Here is a 14232-nt window from a genome sequence, read left to right as displayed (position 1 = left end):
TTAGAAGTGTCAAAATGTATTATGGTTTGTGCCATTAGATTCGGAGGATTATTTAAAGTCTTATGGCGCAATAATATTTTTTCATATTTTCGGACAAAACGTCTGTTCAAAACTGTAGATATTATTGGATAAAAAGAAATATCTTGAGGTAATTTTCGTGAATATTATTGGGTAAAAATATTTTGAGTTGATAGATATTATTAGATAAAAATATCTTAAGTTGATTTTTTTTTAGATATTATTGGATAGAATATTATAAGATAATCATTTATAGATTTTTTTTGGGTAGGAGAAAACTACACTCAACTCTCAACTCCAGCCTCATCTCTTCCATATCTCATCCATAAGTATCTCCAGCCACCTCTCCCCACGAAATTATCTTCATTTACACTTTCCATTGAAAGAATATCAAACTCTCTCTCGGACAGCTTTTAGGAGGTCTTTTGTACACCCATTTCGAAGCTTTTGTAAGTGTTTTATCATAAAGTCTCCTTCATATAAGTTGTTCCCTTTTGAGTCTAGTTTACATAAATATCTTATTTGCCCCATTTGAAGATCATTTGGTCAGTCAAATATTGTGTAAACTATAGAAAGGTCATTCTGGGAGATAAACTGGAGAATATGTTATAGTTTGGAGTTTTTGACCAAGCTAATGGATAGATATTGATCCAAAATTTTTATGGAGTATTGTTAACATGTATATGTAACTATTGGTTGAGGATTTTGCATGATTAAAGGTTTTGATGAAATATTTTCTTAGATTTAGAAACTTAGAAACTGGAAGAAGAAAAACAGTTTCTGTTTTAAGAAAGTTTAACTCTTTGGTGGTCTAAACCTATTCTAATGACTTTAATAATTTTATTGGAGGATCTTAAGTATCTTATATACATGTTATATTATTATTTTGAAAATATTTGATGTTAGTGTCAAAGATATGAAATTTTATGCAAAGAGATATTCAAATAAGCCAAAGTGTGGATATTCTTGGCTAAATTTATGTTTTGGTTAATTTCTAACCATGTGATCTTGAATTATAAGCTTATATATGTTTTAGGACATCTTTTTAAACCATGTGATGGTTTAGTTTGAAGATCATATATTTATAAGTCATAGATCAAGAGATTTATCAAAACTAGTTGAGGAAAAAGTTTCTGTTTTTGGACTAAGTGTAAAACCAAAAACTCCAAATGTTATTTTGTGATTTTGGTGACTTTAGTCTGATGATTTAAAGCATGGTTGATGTTAGGATGATATTATGAATATGTTAGAAGTAAGATTTGATTTTTGAAATTCTTGGAGATGTTTTGATTTAAGGTCAAAACTTGTGATTCAAGTGCGTGGATCTTTTTACAAAAAAGTTTGGTGTTAATTATTAGCTTTTTCTAAATGGATGTTTTAAATATGGTTTTGAACTTAGGATTGGAAGATGTTTGTTGCAAAATTTTGGTTTAAGCATGAGTTTTGAAGTTGGAAGGAATTGCAACAAAAATCAAGGAAAATGGCCTATGGATGTTTCGGCCATAGTGTGTTCTTCATAGTTGTGTTTTGTTTTAAATTTTTCTGAGTTGATATTTAAATTTAGGACAAAATTTACATGAGAAATGTAAATTTTGGAAACTTTTGGAGTTAGTATGTAAAATCCTTAAGTTATGGGTAAAACGGTCATTTTTCCACATGTAGAAAGTAAAATGAAAATTTTACTCTTTAAGTTAGTATTTTTTCATATTTCAAATTTTTAGTGATTTAGTTCTAACTTTTAGAATCACTAATGACAGTTCCTCGTGATCGCACTTGAAGTTTTATAAGAAACGCGGAGATCGAGGTAAGTTAGCTTTTAACTTACTAGCAGTCTACTGTGTATGTGTGCTAAGTAAAGGAACTATAGTGTATGTATGTATGTTATCATATATGTCATGCTATGCCAAGTTATCACGTAATTATCTATTATACAGAATTTATTTTGTCATCAATTTTTATCTGTTACATAATATATTCTGTTATGTATTACTGTACATTACAAGTACGTCATGCTAAGTATGCCATCTATTACATGTATGTCAAGTCATGTAATATTCACTGTTGCAAATATGTCATGTTAAATATGTTGTCTATTATATGTTATGTCATGTTACGAAATGTTTCTATCTCAAGTTGGTCATGTATTTCAAGTTATGTTCAAGTCACGTTATGTTACGTCAGGGCTTCAGTCCTTTTGTATTCCAGTCACGTTTCATCTTGAGTACATTATGTTTGTGTAGAATACATGAGGCCATAACAACTGTGGAGTATGTATTTAACTACAATTGTGATGCGTAGAATACATGGGGCCACAACAACTGTGGAGTATGTATTTACACGTAGAATACATGGGGCCACAACAACTGTGGAGTATGTATTTTTCATGTTAAGTCAAGTTTGTGTAGAATACATGGGGCCACAACAACTGTGGAGTATGTATTTATACGTATAATACATGGGGCCACAACAACTGTGGAGTATGTATTTTTCATGTTAAGTCAAGTTTGCGTAGAATACATGGGGCCACAACAACTGTGGAGTATGTATTTACACGTAAAATACATGGGGCCACAACAACTGTGGAGTATGTATTTTTCATGTTAATTCAAGTTTCAAAGCAAGTTCATGCTAAGTCAAGTTTCAGATCAAGTTCAGTTCATGTTTCAATTTAAGTTATGTCAATTATGCTATGTTGTACTCCAAGTTATGCTTTAATTACTTATGAATTTGATTATGCATTTATGCTTTTACTATCATCCATGCATCATTAGCTTGTGTGGAAGTTTTTTGTTAACTTACTGAGATTTGTAATCAAATCTCACTTTGGTAGTCCTAACTACCATTCCCCCCGAATGGTAGATCTTGTTACAGGACCTGAAGGAGAATCAGGAGCTGATCAACTAGACACAGTTGACTAAGTGACGGTGCGACATAAATGTTGATATAGTAATTAACGTAAATTACTACTTTTACGATTGAGTTGTATCTCTATTACTTTTTGGATCATAACCATTTTGGACTAGTGTTGTGATCTTAGTTGTTCAATGGATTTTTATGTATGAAGTATGTTTTAAACATTTGGGATATTTTCAATTTGGTGCATAGTATTGCTAAAGAAAAAATTTATCCGCTGCGAATATTGCATATTGTTAGATGCATGTTAGGAATATTGCATCTTATATGTCATGAACGGGGGCAGGTAACCTTGTGTTGCATGTCTCGACGCTTCAAATGTCCGTCCGATCCCAAACGGAATTTGGGGGCGTCACATATGTTATAAGAGTTATAGCATAATATAGTTAACTTAATATGTTAGTATTAATACTATGATATTAGTATAGTATGATACTATGATATATATTAGTATCATACTATGATATTAGCATAATATTATAATTTATAGTAGTAACACTATAATACTATGATATATTAATATATGATATAAATTGACACTTGATTAAAACCAGATCAGAACTGGTAAAATTGGAAGTATCGGTTTATGAAAGTAATAGATGCGGAATCATTTTTAAAAAATGCAAAACTGATGTAACCGGTTCGGTTCTAAAAATTTTTTAAAACTGAATCAAACCGGACCGTTACACCCCTAGTTGTAGATGTAGAACATGTGGTGAAAAGTGAGTACAATAGACATGGCCTTCTCTCTCTCTCTCTCTCTCTCTCTCTCTCTCTCTCTCTCTCTCTATCTTTGCTCTAGTTTTATCTTTTTGATGCTCTTTGAAAGTTAAACAGGAAAACCTATTTCTTAGAATTTGATTTTTTTTTTTCTTATTGGCGTAAAATTCCTTTTCTTTCTTTATATTTTTCTTTTCTTTTTGTAGATTGACATGGCTTCCATTTGTGCTAACTTGCCTTTACCATTGTTGGTACATGATATAGAAATTTGCAAAAACTCCTAGTTTCTTCCATTAGATGTGAGTGTTTAGGCTTTTGCAGGGACTCCTTTGATCTGAAGTTTGCAAAGCAGTGAAACGTGGCCATTTAAATAAAACATATGGACATCCCACGTCACCGACTCTGTGCCAGTTGCGCACTGCCAATTGCAAACAAGTTTCTCTTTTCTTTATAGGGAAAGAGTATATGAGAATATTGCAGAAATTAATATGATATTTTTTATTAGTTATGTATAGCCTAGTTCTATGTAGTAACTCAGTATCATTCGAGGTTGTGTCGAGTGCAAATAGAGATAAGGAGAGACTTGATTCTGTGGTGACTGCTTAGAGGGAGGGCGAGTAAGGCCCCATTTAGTTCCTAAGATGAGACCAAAACCATATCAGATGGTTTTGTATGGGAGAGGGTGTTTGTGTATCCAAACGGTAAACCAAACAAATTTATTTCATCTTACTTGATTTCATTACATCTCACTACTATTTATTGATTGAACAACATGTTGGGCAACTGACATGTCCCATAACATTTACCATCGGGGAAAGAAAAAAGATGACCACAACCACCATTCAATCTAGTTGCTTTTCTCCCCTTGTGCCTCTCTCCATTATGCTCACTTCCTTGAGAGCTCAGGTGCTTTGAGCTCCTATTCCTTGAAGGGCTAGTGGTTGGGGATGCTCGGGTCCTTATCAGACTTCTACTTTCGCATAAGGCCAAGTTTCTTGGCCTTCTTCTTGTAGTGCTCCTCCAAATTCCTTATGACCTTGTGCTTATGCTTCAATGGTACTATCTTGGTTTTGCTCTGAAAAAAAGGAAAAACAACATTAATGACGAAAAATAAGCAACAAAAGATAAGGAAAGGATTTTAAAGATTTGATTGTCGAAGGGGAAAAGGGTCTTTGCTTACTTTTGCTCTTCTTCACCATCTTTGCTTCTTGTGCGAGGTTGGAATTCATAGAGACAAAGGTAGCCTTCCTCTGATGGAGTAGGTAGGGTTTTTGGCAAGGATAATGATAACAGTAGGGTTTTTGGCAACGATAATGATAACCTTACAAATATTTTACAATTATTTAACAACTCTACGTGAAATAGAAGGTAAATTTATAATATTAAAATCTATTTTTAATAGAGTGGTATGATTTTATTGGTTGTTTGAAAATGAATAGTAAATTAGTTGTAAAAGAGATCCAGGATACATTTTGACAAACTGAAACGAGAGGGTGATGAAAAATCTTTGTTAGGCTTTTGCTTTTTAGGGTTTATCATTTAGGTGGGAATTTGAGCCAACCCAGTTTTATAAAAAAAAATTGATATTTTTGAGAATTATTGAATTATATAAATGAATAAATAAAAAGTTTAATTTTGTGATTTTAATATATTTATAAGTATTTTATTTAATAATTGATATTAGTTAATGAGAATATATTCATAAATAAAATTCAATCATTACAAATACCTTTTAATAATTAGTGAACCCACTACTTTACCAAATCTCAATTACAAGTTAAAATGATCTCATCTCACTTCTACATCCAAACACACAGACTTTTATAAACTAACTCATCTCATCTTATCTAAAAAATCTCACTACTATTTATAGAATATCTCATTTCTTCTCATCTGACTATCCAAGCAAGACCTAAATTAAAAAGAGTAATGCTAAAAATAATCACAGCCTGTGCAAGGACTATATATTATTCATTGTGAAAAAGAGTGGAATCTACCATTAAAAAATTAGTTTTTCTATATAAGTCTTATATTTACTCACTTTTTTTGAAAGAAGTGCGAAATGTTTGCACACCTTTTGACTGCAAATATAAATTAAAAATAAAGGGACAATGACCATAAGTTTTGACCCATATTCCTTAGTAGAGCTAAGGAGGCGATCACCATAGGCTTTTTGTTTTGATCCAACTTGTAGGTCGATCGATTGTGCCTTGAAACCTCGATCAATAAAAAGACAATGCATTTGTTTATTTTGGTGTGTTTTGTAGGAAATCTCCACATCCACTACCTCAGTGTTCTCTTTCAGGGATAGTAGGAACACAGTTGGATAGCTAGAGCTGAAAAAACATGATCCTCGATGGCATCCAAAGTAGATCAGTGACTATCTTGGTGCATAAGGTCCACAGGTCGGCAATAATGGAGTGAGATACGATGCATCTTAAAGATGTGAGGCTAAAGAACTTGTTGATGCCGCATGTGATGTGTAGTTATCAAAGTGCTAGAATCATGGAGGCACATGAGCCTCAAGCACTAGTCGAATGATTGCAGTTCATGGCTCTTTTGTGGGTTTGCACCTAAGGCCTTATGTGGTGTGACGCGTGATGTCTTTAAGTGGTTAGAGGGCAATAAATCTATCATTTGCCAACCTAGCTAAGGAGAAAATAAAGAAAAATTAGCAAAGAATAAGGAAAAAGTTGTACCTTAGAGGAGAATGAGATGAGGCAAGTGCATCTAATCCCTCTCCCTAGGCAGAAAATCAATTAGGGCTTTTGGTCTTTTATAGAGAAGGGGGAGAAAGGGTTTTAAGAAAGATAGAGGGAGACCTATTTTTTAAACTTTTTTTTTTTTCCATGTTCTAGTGTTTTAGAATGTAAGAAAAAAATAACATAAGTCTAATTACAACACCTTGAAGATAATTGTTTTATCTATTATTATTATTTTTTTTGAAAAAACCCTCATTTTATTCATATTGAACTTGTATCAGATACAATATACATTTTATCTATATTCAACTGAGTAGCAATTATCTTAGGACCTTCCTCCATCCAATACAAGTCTTCCTCACAATGTAATGCCATTTTAGCTAATTGGTGATCAGCAACCTTGTTGCCCTCACAATGAGTGAAATCCACCTCCCACCTAGAATAGCATTTAAGTTTCTCCTGCAAGACTTCCACCAAATGACTAGAACTGGAGTCATCCCTTTCTTCCTTAATCACAACATCAATAACTCCCTTCGCTTCCCCTTCAAACATAACATTCCATAGCCCTTGATCTTCACACAACACACCATAACTTCCCAAAAAGCAAAACATTCTGCAGTAAAAACACAACCACTTAACACCTTAACAGAATATTTTGTAGCAAAACCTTCACCCTCACAATCTCTGATTACCACACCAATTCTCAATCTATGAGAAGACACATTAATAGCAGCATCAAAATTGGCCTTCAGCATTAAACCCCTAGGTTTCCTCCACCCCTTACCTCCACTCATAGCTGGCTGGATAGCAACTTGGTTCATCTCACCCCTTAGCAGCCCTTGAGCCTTCTTAAAGTTTTCATATCCTGCAAATGAAAGCTATACAACACTAGCAAGAGTTAAGAATTTTTTGTCAAACACAAATTTGTTTCTTCTATGCCATATGTTCCTCATAATCATTATCATTTTCTCAATATTATTAGCAGAGAGTTCATTGTACAATTCCCCCCATAGGTGAAAAAACGTTGTCACTCCGACCCTTATTTTCTATACTGGGCTGCCAATCTTAGCCCAAACATCAGTAGTCGCATGGCACCACCAAATAGCATGCATCATCGATTCCTCATTTGTCAAATAGATAAGACACTTTGCATCCTCCACCACCCTCCTTTGACCCAAGTTCTTCATAGTAGGCAAAATGTTATTAGCTAGTCTCCACAAGAAATGTTTAACTGCACCTGCAACCCCTAGCTTCCAAATTTGCTTCCATATGACTTCTTTTCTGCCATACCCTGAGGTCTCCCACCCCTTTGCCTCCTAACTTGCTGCTCCATATGATAAGCACTTATCACTGAGTACTTTCCATCTTTTGAAGGTTTTCAAATTAATCTATCTTGCTCCCATAGGACTAATAAGTAAAGTTAGTATCAATTCAGTTTCATCCTCATCAAAAATTTGTCTCACCAAACCCACTTTTCATCCTCTACTAGCCTCATCAATTAGCTTGCACACTCGATCCTTAGCCTGGAAAATTTTCACTTGAGACTGCACACATCCAGTAACAGGTTTAGGCAACCATTTTTGTCCCCATTCTAATATTTTTTCCATTCCCAACCCTCCACCTCATACCTCTCCTTATCACTCCTAATGCAGACCATACACTCCTCCAAATAAAGGAAGGGGATTTACCCAAAGGAGCTTCAAGGAAAGGGAAATTTTTTATATATTTATCTTTAAAAATTTTTTTCACTAAAGAAGTAGGGTCCTTCAACTTTCTCCTTGGCTAACATAGCCAAGTTGAAATCTTCTAATTGCCTAAAACCCAACCCACCACCCAATTTACTCTGCCCCATCCTGCTCTACTTCCACTAACGAATCCCATTATCATTTTTATATTGAGACCACCATAACATAGAGAAGAGTTGCTTAATCTCACCATACAATCTCTGAGGCAGTTTGAAGACACTCATCATATATGTAGGAATGGCTTGTAAAACAGCCTTGATCACAATTTCTTTCCTAGCTTTTGAGAAAAAGCCATTTTTCCAATTCTGAATCCTTTTCCAAAACCTCTCTTTCAGTCTCCTTAGAGCATTGTATATTGATCTACCTACAATGGCAGGCAAACCAAGGTATTTCTCATATCTATCACAAATATAGGATTTAGCCTCCTTGTAAATTTCTCTCCTTATATTCTCTTTTGTATTTTTACTAAAATAAATGGAGGTCTTGTGCTTATTGAGTTTGTGACCCTAGGCCTTCTCATAGCATTCAAGTATAGCATACATACATCTCCACTCCTCTAAAGTAGCCCTTCCAAAGATCACACAATCATCTGTAAAAAGCAGATGATTGACCCTTAACCCTCCCCTTACTACAACTACTCCCCTTATCACACATTCCCTTTTAGCCCTCATAAACATTTGACTTATTCCTTCTACACAAATAAGGAACAAGTAGGGGGATAGTGGATCACCTTGCCTCAACCCTCTCAAAGGAAAACATTTCTGCCCTGGCCTCCCATTCACAACCACCGAGTAGCTTACTGATTGGACACACAACATTAGTAGCTTAGTTATCTTCACCCCAAACCCCAACCTAATCAACATAGCTTGCAAGAAAGATCATTCAACACGATCGTATACCTTATACATATCAATTTTCACAACCATATTACATGTCTTTCCTTTTTGGTTGGACTCCATTGAGTGAAGCAACTCAAAAGCAACCATAATGTTGTTAGTAATGAGTCTATTAGAAATAAAAGCACTTTGGTTCTGTGAAATAGCAGTATGTAGAACCTTTTTGACTAGATTAGCAAGGACCATTGAAATTAGTTTGTACAAGATATTGCATAAACTAATTGGTCTAAATTCCATCACTATCTTAGGCTCCTTCACCTTTGGTATCAAAGCTATATGAGTGTGATTTAGGTCTGCCATCATAGATCCCTCATTTAGAAATTCCAAAACTGCATAACCAATATCATTCCCAATAACCCCCCAATGCTTCAGAAAAAAGCCAACCCTAAAGCCATCAGGCTAGAGGATTTCCAAGGTGACGTTTGCTTAAGAGCTACATTCACTTTTTCCCTTCTGAAAGTCCCTTCCATATCTCTCCTCATATCATTAGAGATTTTTGGCTCAATATCTTCAATGCACCTCTCTATATTAGCTTAAGAAGGGTTATTGGTAGTATAGACTTCAGAAAAATACTCTTTAAAAGCTACCTCAATATCTGCCTGCTCCCTTATTAAGCACCATTGGGAATTAGAAACCTCAGATATGGTATTCTTTTTCTTTCTCTGGCTTGCACAAGTATGAAAGAATTTTGTATTACGATTCCCTTGTTGCAACCAATGAGCCTTAGCTCTCTGCTGCCCCCAAACATTCTCTTGTTTTAGCAACTCATTTAACTTACTGCTTACCCTCTTAATTTCAGTAATATTTTTAGGCTCGTCTACTGCTTTTAGTTCTTTGAGTTTACCAGACAAGGACTTAAGCTTTGCCCCTCTCCTTGAAAACTTCTTTGAAACCCATAAACCTAGAGCTTGTCGACATGAATTAAGCTTGCTTTGAACCTTTGACATAATACATCTCCCCTCCATCCCATACCTCTGCCACACTCCTTTCACTATTTCCCCACACTCCTCGTCCTTGTCCCTACTCATTTCATATCAAAATATTCTCTTACTTCTCTCAAGAGTAAAACTATCCCTTGAATATGTAAGCAAAATAGTTAGATGGTCAAAACACCAAGCTGCCACAGTTTCCACTTCTACTTTATTAAAAAATCTTCTCCAAGCTTGATTAGTAGTAGCTTGATCAAGCATTTCTTTAACAAAAGAATCATCAGCATGACCAATACTCCATATATATTTAATGCCCCTCCACCCAAGATCACTTAATCCCCCATTAGATAAAGCATCTCTAAAATCCTCCATTTGCCCCTCCCTCTTTTCATTTCCCCCCATTTCGCTCCTGGAGATACTATCTCATTAAAATTTCCTAGAACACACTAACCCACCTCAGTTGAAGGTTTTAAGATTTGTATAAGCTCTCAAGAACTCTTCCTCTTAGCAGCCTCTGGATGCTGATAAAAACCATTCAAAAGCCACTTAGAACTCTCCCCTTTATACTTCATCCATAGACTAATATACCACTGTGAGTAGTTCCACAATTCAACCCCCTCCACATCCTTCCACATCATCACCAAACCTCCACTTTATTCTCACGGTTCCACCACCATACAACACTCAAATCCCAATTTCTTTTGCACAACTTCAACTTTCTTTGATTTCAACTTTGTCTCCATAATGAAGATAAAGTTTGGCAACTTTTCTTTTGCAATTTTACAAAGGAACTGAACTGTCCAAGGGTTGCCAAACCCTTGGTAGTTCCAACTCAGGGCCCTCATTGATCCTGGCAGGGCTACCTTGCAGCTCCTGCCACTACAATTGTACCTTCAACTTCTCCACCTTCCATCCTTAGTTTCTTAACTTTCTTTTCTCCACTTTCAACCAGCTCCTTCCCCTCCCTTCTAGGCAACCTCTTCTTTTTCCTTATAATTATCCCTTGACCTTTTGGTTTAACCATTTTTCTTGCTCTCTTTTTCCAAGTCTTCTTGCCTTTAGTCTTTTCTTCCATAGTTCCCCCGCAATCCTCAATTAATGCCCCCTCCTTACATCTTATGGATTCCTTCCCTTTCACCTCATTAGCCTCTTCTTCTATCCCAATTTGCTCTTCCCCACTTCTCATGTTAGCAATTTTCTCCTCTCCCCCTTCTAGTTCCTTCTCCAACACTAACTCCCTTCCACTATCACCCTAATCCCTTGCCCTCTCACACCTCTTACTTTTCACCTCTGTTGACTCTCCTTCCTTTTCATCTCAGTTGACTCCCCTTCTTTAGACTCAAAAGAGCCTTTCCATTCCCCAGTAGCTTCATGAAAAGCACTCTCCTCTCCCAACTCATATCACCATTATTTGTTTTTCTCCTCCATGACTGCTTTTCCTCTACTTTCTTATAATTTTTTCTTTTAAGTCCCCCATAAGCTCTAAGCCATATGCCAAATTGTTCCTAAGAAGGCTTTCCATTCCCTAACCCTTCACCTCCTTGCATACACCCCTTCTCCCCATGAGTCAACCAACCACATTGGAAACACAACCGAGACATTTTTTCATACTTAAGTCTAGCCAACACATTCTGTTTATTCACCTTAATCCGTCTACCCTGAACGACAGCCCTCTTCAATGGAATTTCCACTTTGACCAACAAAAATTCCCCCCAACCTATACCATTCGCAGGTATATCCATCTTTATTAATCTTCCTAAGGATTCACCAATCAAGCATCCCTTCTCCTTAGTCATGCAAAACATAGGCAAATTGTGGATCTGGATCAAGAACAACTCATAATCAAAGCACCATTCATTCGGCTAAGCAAAAGTATCAAACACCTTGAGTACAAACAAATGGTTATCAAATAACCATGACTTGCCATCTATAACTCGCTGCTTATCAGCCACAAAGTGAAAATTGATCAGAAACTTGTTATCACATACCTCTTGGAATTCAGCTGGCTTACTGATACGCCAGATCTTATTCATCGTGTCTGATAAAACTTCCTTACTAATCAGCCTCTCTAGACAGATCTTCCCAACTAGGCTACGCTCACCTTGTGCCCAAACTTCCTCCTTAGCCTCCTTACCAACATTGACAACTACTCTATCATCCTTTGATAGTTTTAGCTTCTTCCACTGATCTTCCAAGCTCTTCATCCCGCCAACAGCGGACTCTACCATAGCTACCTTACACTCACTTTCCCCTGCAGTTAGTTGTAACTGCTTTTCACCACCTCTATTTCCAGAGAGAAAATAGAGAGGAGATTTTTTTTATCTATTAGTTGATATAGATTTAATTGTTCACATGGAGTTGATTAGAGATTATATTAAATCAAGAATTTGATCACTTGATTATTATCCTAAAAGAGAGATTTTATTTTCATAATTATCAAATACTTTATCTTATTTCATTTCCATGTAATTTTTCTATAAATAGAAATCTATGCTTTGTATTCAATTAAAAAAGATTAATAAAAATATGGCCATCAAAATTTGATCGATTCTCATTCTTTTCTTTTCCATTTCAATATTTATTATAAACTAAATTAATTCTATCATGATATTAGAGTCTGCTACCAACACCAGGCTCAATGCTAAGTAACTAGTTTCGTGAAATAATTCGCTTGATTTATTCTCTCTTATGGCTCCAACTCTCTCGCCGAATTTTCACCATTGTTCAATCATTTTCTATCCAAAATCTACATGTCTCCACCAATTGCCACACACTTCACTCAGCACTAGTTGATAACTTGATACCCCTTCTATGGTCTAAACGACATATTGTTTGAGGTTTAACTGAATTGACCTTTTATCATTAGTTCTTTCTCAACTTACATGATTTTGAACATCTATTGTGAGTATGGTTTGAGGTCTGAAACCACTTTGTGGCCTATTGTTATTGGTCTTGTTTGTGACCAAGGACTCCTTTCGGCCCATTCTGGGCCCAATTTGGTTTACTGTTGGCAATTTCCTGATTTTAGAGTTTCCCACTTTAAGTTTGAAGGACATTACTAGAAATAAAAAACAAATTATTTATTTAATATTATTGTTTTTTATTTAATTAATATTCATGTATATATATAATATTACTGTTTTTCAATTAATATTCATGTCATTATCATATTCTGGGACTAGTTAGTATAATTTTCAAGACAATATGCCCTTAATTTGCAAAATGCTCCAGAAATAGATTCTTTAGTTTGTTCTTTCTAGCTAGTTAAGAGAAAAAACTTTTAAGTTGCATTTTTCAGCATCCTATTTAAGATTTAGGCCAGGTTTGGTTTCACTAATTTTTAAAACTTTCTTATCTTATCTTATCTCAACATTTAAATACTATTTAAATACAAATATCTTTTAATTTTTTCGTCTAGTTATTACCTAATCATTACAACTAATTTGTCAAACTTCTAATCAAAACATGACAAATAATTCATTTTTTTCAATCTTAAAACAAAAATTATATTCTAACGCTGTTTTAACTTTTTAATTTTTTTATTCAACTTTTTATCTATTATTTCTCAAAATCTCATAAAAATCTTAATTAAAAACATTTCATGCTATTTATAAGTTATTTCACTATTATTCACAAGTTTTTAGTCATCTTATCCTACTCATCTATATAACCAAATGAGACCTTAAACTTAAATAAAAATTAAAAAAAAAAGGCACGCATACTGTGCATAAACATTTCTCTTTTTGAAAAGCTTACAATGCCAACTCATCATCAGAAGCTCAAAGATATATAGCATTCATCGAAACTTAATCCAATATCATGAAGTTATTATATATATAAGTAGATCTAACAAAATAATTAGCACATGAGATGAGACAATGAACATCAAAATAGGGTAATAGCAAACAAATAAAATAGCTTAATGATTATAACCTTTGGAGTTCTTTTGTGCAAACTCAATAAAAACGTGCGTACGGCCATACGTAAGTACTTAACATAAAAATGTCAAAAAATTTAAAATTCAGTATCTTTAGACGTTGCTGATCTGTACGTGATTTAGGCAAGGAAAATAAAATAGAATGCATGTACAATTAAATGAATTTTTGATGCATCACTTGTTAATGCTAAAAAATCACACAATAGAATGGAATGGGAGATGAGAGCCATTTGCGACTCTTGGTGACGACACGGGCCTCAATCAATATGGTTTGGAGCTCCCGCGTGGTCTGAAATAGTTGTTCGGTATCTATATGTATATCCATAGTAGTAAATGGATAATAAGTACAAAAAATATAAATAGAGATAGACA

Source organism: Carya illinoinensis, chromosome 6 (assembly GCF_018687715.1).
Source record: "Carya illinoinensis cultivar Pawnee chromosome 6, C.illinoinensisPawnee_v1, whole genome shotgun sequence".
NCBI lineage: Eukaryota > Viridiplantae > Streptophyta > Magnoliopsida > Fagales > Juglandaceae > Carya > Carya illinoinensis.
Note: the sequence above shows the minus strand (reverse complement) of the source record.